This window comes from Sitophilus oryzae, unplaced genomic scaffold, assembly GCF_002938485.1.
Source record: "Sitophilus oryzae breed Bouriz unplaced genomic scaffold, Soryzae_2.0 scaffold_1442_pilon_pilon, whole genome shotgun sequence".
Taxonomy (NCBI): Eukaryota; Metazoa; Arthropoda; class Insecta; order Coleoptera; family Curculionidae; genus Sitophilus; species Sitophilus oryzae.
The window spans coordinates 4243425-4249424 of NW_022146107.1; positions in this window are offsets into that span (position 1 = coordinate 4243425).

The following is a 6000-nucleotide window of genomic DNA, read 5'->3' on the forward strand; positions in this document are numbered from 1 at the left end:
TACTCTTGGCGTAATTTTTACGTTCCCTAGTCGCCAACCCTGCTATCGTTTCACTATTCTGTGGAGGCGCGCGCTGTCAACATCGCTTCTGTCAACTCTCTGTGATTTAACGGCACTTTTGGTTAGACCGTTTGGCCTGTCAGACGCCATTAGTCTCAGTTTTTTTAGAAATGGTGATTATTTAAATCTTGCTGTATAATCTGAATCAGCTGCTATTTCGAGGCTATAGGTAAAGATGAGTTATTACCTTTTATAGATTCGATATTATTATTGAATATTTTTAGGGTAGAGTTACGGATGTCCCAACTTGTATTTGGTTTCGTCCCTTTTCTTTTGTCCTCCAGAATGTCACATGGAAGAAAGGACAGGTTGTTTATTATTTATTGAGCCCTCGGAAGTATTTCGAGGAAGGTTTATTTTGTTTATTAGACGTTGTTTGGTTTTAAACAAGAGTTTCATATTTTTAGGGTCCAAGGTACGGATAGTGTCTTATGTACGGACATTATCTTATGTACGGATGTCCTGTGGACGAGTGTCCCCAGTAAGAATGATTTTTTCTTACATATAAGTGCCACAGCGTGGATGTAGCTTGAGTCCCATGCTGCTTCGTTCCCAGCTATAAGCTAGTTATTTACGGCTGTATCAATTCATGGTGTCCCCATTCTGGCCCCTTTGGTTGTGTTGGATGGCTGAGTACAGAGATGCGAGACCACCTCACGCTGTTACTGTTTAAAAAGCAAAGATTACATAAAGAACAGCTAAGTGTAGATTTTAGTTCTAGTTTTACATTTAACATTTAAAACATTTACAGTCTTAAACAATAACGTACATCTTAAATAATATCGTACAGACTATGTTTAGTGGTTAGATTGTTAAGAACATTCATGTCGATTTAATATTTAATATAATAATTAATACTAAATATAATTTAGATCTTAGGTTTCATTGCATTACATCTTGTAATGGTATGACTTTTATAGATATTATTATCGCACTATTTTAACAGATGAATAACCAAACATAGATTCTAGAATCTACAGGTTGCAACATCTTCGATTTAGCATCATATGGAATATATCAAATTAATTAAAGTAATGCTACATTTCATATATTCTCTTAAACTTTACATGTCTTGTATTTTATCGTAGTTGTTTTTCATTGATATTTAGTACGACTTACCACCACCACTTTCTTTGACATATAACCACTATATATTTATTAGAACTCTACAATGTCATGTCCCATCTAAGAACATCATGAATAAATATAGTCATTAGTTTTAGGTAATATACAACTGTGTTTTCTTTCTCTGTACATGCCTGGCGCCCAATATTTATAATTTCGAGTTATTATTGTTAATTAGTTTCTTTCCAGTGAAATACCTTATCCACGACTGCTCTACCAACGAAAAGCTGCCGTTCGCAGTGATAATGTTTTAAAAAAACGCTACAAAAGTATAAACGGGATTAAACCATTTTTTAACAAGCAAAAATTTTTTTATAATGTATTTTTCTCAAAATGTCAATAATAAAAAGTTTTTGCTCTGGTAAAGACTGTACATAAAGTACTCGCTTTTCTATTGACAGCTATCGGCCTATTTTAAACAAATTTATAATTTACTCCATGCCTCACTCACGTGATCGTTCATTAATCATCAAGTTTTGATTAACTAACCCCACCGCGATGGCTACGCCTTTATGAAACGTCAATTTCGACAGTTGCCTTTCGACGGGCACGCTTTTAATTTATCTTTTGTCTTTTATTGGGCTGAAATGCAAATTAATTAATCTCTTCCCCCCTACTTTCCTTTACTCGTTGTGGTAGGCTATATTAAATAGTGCATTGAATTTCAAAAACCGAATTGATTTCGACTATTTTGCCTTTGATAAATACAGCGCAAACTGAAAATGGAACCAGCAAAATATCACAATGGAACATAAAACTGTTGATAATAATAATAATAATAATAACTATCAGCGCAGATATTGGAATGACCTTTGGTACGAGCAAATGTCAGACTGTTTCAATCATAAGAGGAAAACTATGCGAAACACCAGAATTGAATCTAGATGAGAAAACTATTATCTCCGCAATGTCGACTGAGCCGTATAAATATCTTGGAATGCTACAAACACACAAAATAGAACATGGAATTATTAAAAACCGCCTATCGACCGCCTTCCGACTGCGACTTACCTCCCTTCTAAAGACGGGTTTGAATTCTAGAACCTCTTTAAAGCAATAAACACTTATGCCCCTACCGGTTCTTACATATTCTTTTGGAATAGTCAAATGGACCCATACAGACTTGGAATCCCTAAATCACCTGGTACGAACAACCTTAACCAAATTTAGAAATCACCACCCAAGAAGCGCTACGGAACAGGTAACCCTCCCTCGAAATCTTGGAGGTAGAGGTTTACTGGATGTTGTTAATGTCTGTCGGGAGCAAATAAAAGAGCCTCAGAGAATACTTTTTATACCAAGAACAGCAACCTTTACGTCACGGTGTCTTCAGCTGATGTCAAATACACCCCCCTTGAACCTCAGTAGTAAACAATATGATGCTTTTCCAACTCCTACATCAATCACTAATAAAATAGCTACTTGGGGAGCCAAGGAGTTACACGGACAGTACCCAAATGAGCTAGATCAACATCACATTGAAAAGGCGGCATCATTGCACTGGTTAACATCGGGTTATCTCTACCCAGAAACGGAGGATTCATAGTGGCTATGCAAGACCAAGTTATTCCAACACGCAACTACCGGAAACTCTCATCCTAAAGGAGAATATATCAGACAAATGCCGTAGATGTGATTCTGGAAGTGAAAACATAGAACACATTTTATCAGGGTGCAGTAATCTTGCGAGTACAAAGTATCTGGAAAGACACAACAGAGTCGCATCAATCATCTACTTGGAGATCCTCAAACAATTCAACATTGACCGAGAAATCCAAGAGCCCTACTACAAATATCATCCACCACCCGTAGTCGAAAATAATAGTTTTAAAATATACTGGGATAAAACAATCTTAACAAATAAAACCGTTAGAAGTAACAGACCGGACATCACGCTTATAAATAAAATTAAAAAACAGTTTTTACTAATTGATATTTCTACTCTAACAACAACAATATACAAAGCAAGTTTACAGAAAAAAAATAACAAAGTATCAAGATTTGAGAATAGAAATAAAAAATATATGGCAAATGGAATCGGTCCAGGTAGTCCCCTTGATTGTCTCAGCCATTGGAATTATCGGTCAACCTGAAAAAGAACAATTAAAAGTAATTGGAATACCTGAAAATACTTACCGCCTAATGCAGAAATCTGTGCTGCTTGATGCTGCTAACATTGTTCGTTCCTTTCTAGGTGATTAACAATAGCACCTTATCTTGTCCCATGGACCGATAAGGCAGCTTTAAACCTGTTCTGAGCAGTGAAAAAAAAAAAAAAAGAAACTATATTGCCTAACAGGTATTTACCCATACAAAAGACAATTTAGACATATTAATATGAAATACAGTAATAATTAATAAAATATAAAAAATACAGAAAAAGAAAGTGTATATATGTGAAACAAAAGATAGATGAAAAAATAGATAACAATTAACGTTTGAAGAAATGACTGTTCAGATGCCCTTTAAAACTTTGGAGGGAGTTGTGGAAGAGATCCAAATCTGTCTGTCTACTGATGTCGTTGAAACTGCAACAGGCACGATGTAGTGGAGCTCTGCTTGCAAAGGACGGTACCTTGGTGTTTTTGTATAAAACGTCGTTTTCATTCTAGTATTTACGGACGGTACATGCCAGCAAAGTTCACCGAGAGAGAAGGAGAATCCAATAGACAATTAGACAACTTATATAGGAATATGATAGACGAACGAAGTCTATTATCCTTTAACGAAAAGGAAATTCCATCTCTTCAACAATCGGCCGTGATCATAACCTTGAGGAGGATATATTCCATCCTCTTTAAAAAACAATAATTTTAAAAAACGACGTTGGACATTTTCCAGACGTTGCTCGTGGCTACTATAAAATGGAGACCACACCAATGCAGCATAATCCAGCCTTGACCTCACAAATGCGTTGTAGAGAGAGCAATAAGACACGGAATATTGTGGAAGTTCTTAGTTGTGCGTGATATAAAACCCAGTGCCTTCAGTGACGCTTTACAGATTTCCTCTACGTGATAGTTAAAACTGAGACGCTTGTCGATATAGACGCCAAGGTCTTTTACCATATCGCAGTTTCCCATTGTAATGCTGTCTATTTTGTAGTCGTATATGATTTCTCCGTGCTTTAGTGTTATGGACATTTTCTTACATTTCTGTATGTTGAGTGGTAGTTGGTTGCGAACAGTCCAGGCAAAGATGGAGTTTAATGAATTCTGAACTCGTATACAATCTTCTGAGTCGGTCACAACAGAGAACAATTTTAGATCGTCGGCGAATAATAAGGATGGACAGTCAATTACGTTGAATATATCATTGATGTAAATGGAGAATAATAGAGGTGCGAGGTTACTACCCTGAGGAGCGCCACTTGTTGGTGTAAATCTGAAAGAACGGTGGCCATTATATTCAATGTATTGCGATCGGCAAGAAAGATATGACGAAAAGCATGCTTCTGTAAAACCAAAATTTTCCAATTTATTAAGCAGTCGCGAGTGACTCAACTTGTCGAATGCTTTCGAGAAGTCCATAAAAATTGCATCTACCTGCTGGTGTTCTTCAATAGCTTTATAGGTATATTCCATAAATGTAGGTAAGATTTGTTACAGTAGATCTTTTTGGGAAGAAACCATGCTGATTGGGGGAAAGTTCGTTTTGGATTTGGGGAAATAATTTCGTAAATATGCACATTTCAAAAACCTTCGCAAAGTTTGATAAAATGGCAATCGGTCTGTAATTACCAATGACGTTGACATTACAGGACTTGAATACTGGACAAATCTTCACATTCTTCCACGCATCGGGGAAAGTATTAGTACGTAGAGCCAAGTTAAAAATCTTAGTAAGCGGTTTAGAGAAGACCGCTGCACAGTCTCTAACAATGAAAGAGGGAACACTATCAGGTCCTGCAGTGACTTTAGCTTTCAGTTTTCGCAGCGCGTTGAGAACATCAGATTCATCAAGTCCAATCAGGGAAACGCAATTTAGTGGTAGCTGTACAGGACAGCCATCCCAATTGTCCTGCTTCTGTTCGTATACACTTCGGAAAAATGATCCAAAAGCATCCAGTATTTGAGATGTGTCGGAAAGCTGAGTGTTTTCATATTCCATAATGCCTGGTATGCGGGAATGTTTACGCTTCTGATTCACAAATTTCCATAAATCTTGAGGTTGGGTTTGCAGATTGTTTTGGATCGTCTGTTCATATGTTGAGTAGGCCTCTTTGATTTGTCTCTTAGTGAGTGCGCGAAGACGCTTGAAGGATTCTAATGCAATAACGGAGTTGGTGCACTTGTAAATTCTGAACTGTCTGTATTTTTCTTTTTTTTTCTTGATCTTAATGGAAATAATCTATTTTTACTTCGTTAATTTTCAATGGTGTATCGGGCGTTGGAAACATAAAGGTGCGTCCAGACCTAACGAGACGAGAGCGAGGCAAGAGCGAGCCAAGAACGAGACAAGAGCAAGACGAGAGCGAGACATCTTCCATCCATTTTGAGTTGGATCATAGTGAAAAGAACCCAAACACATATTAAATTGTAATTTAATTTAACAAACGATGGCCAAATAATAACGGATAGAGTAATAAACGTTTGTATCTTTAACATGGTATTTGGTTCGTTGTATTTTATTCTTTGTCGGTTTTTTCCCCTTTTAGTTGTTTTCCTCTTTAACAGTTCATTTGTTTCGAGACACAACGTGTTTTACAAAATACGTTTTTTAGCGTTTTTTAGAACGAAATATTAAATAGAAAAGTTATAAGGAAGGTTAAGAAGCACATTTTAAAATTAGTAGTAAGTACTCTGTAGAGTATAC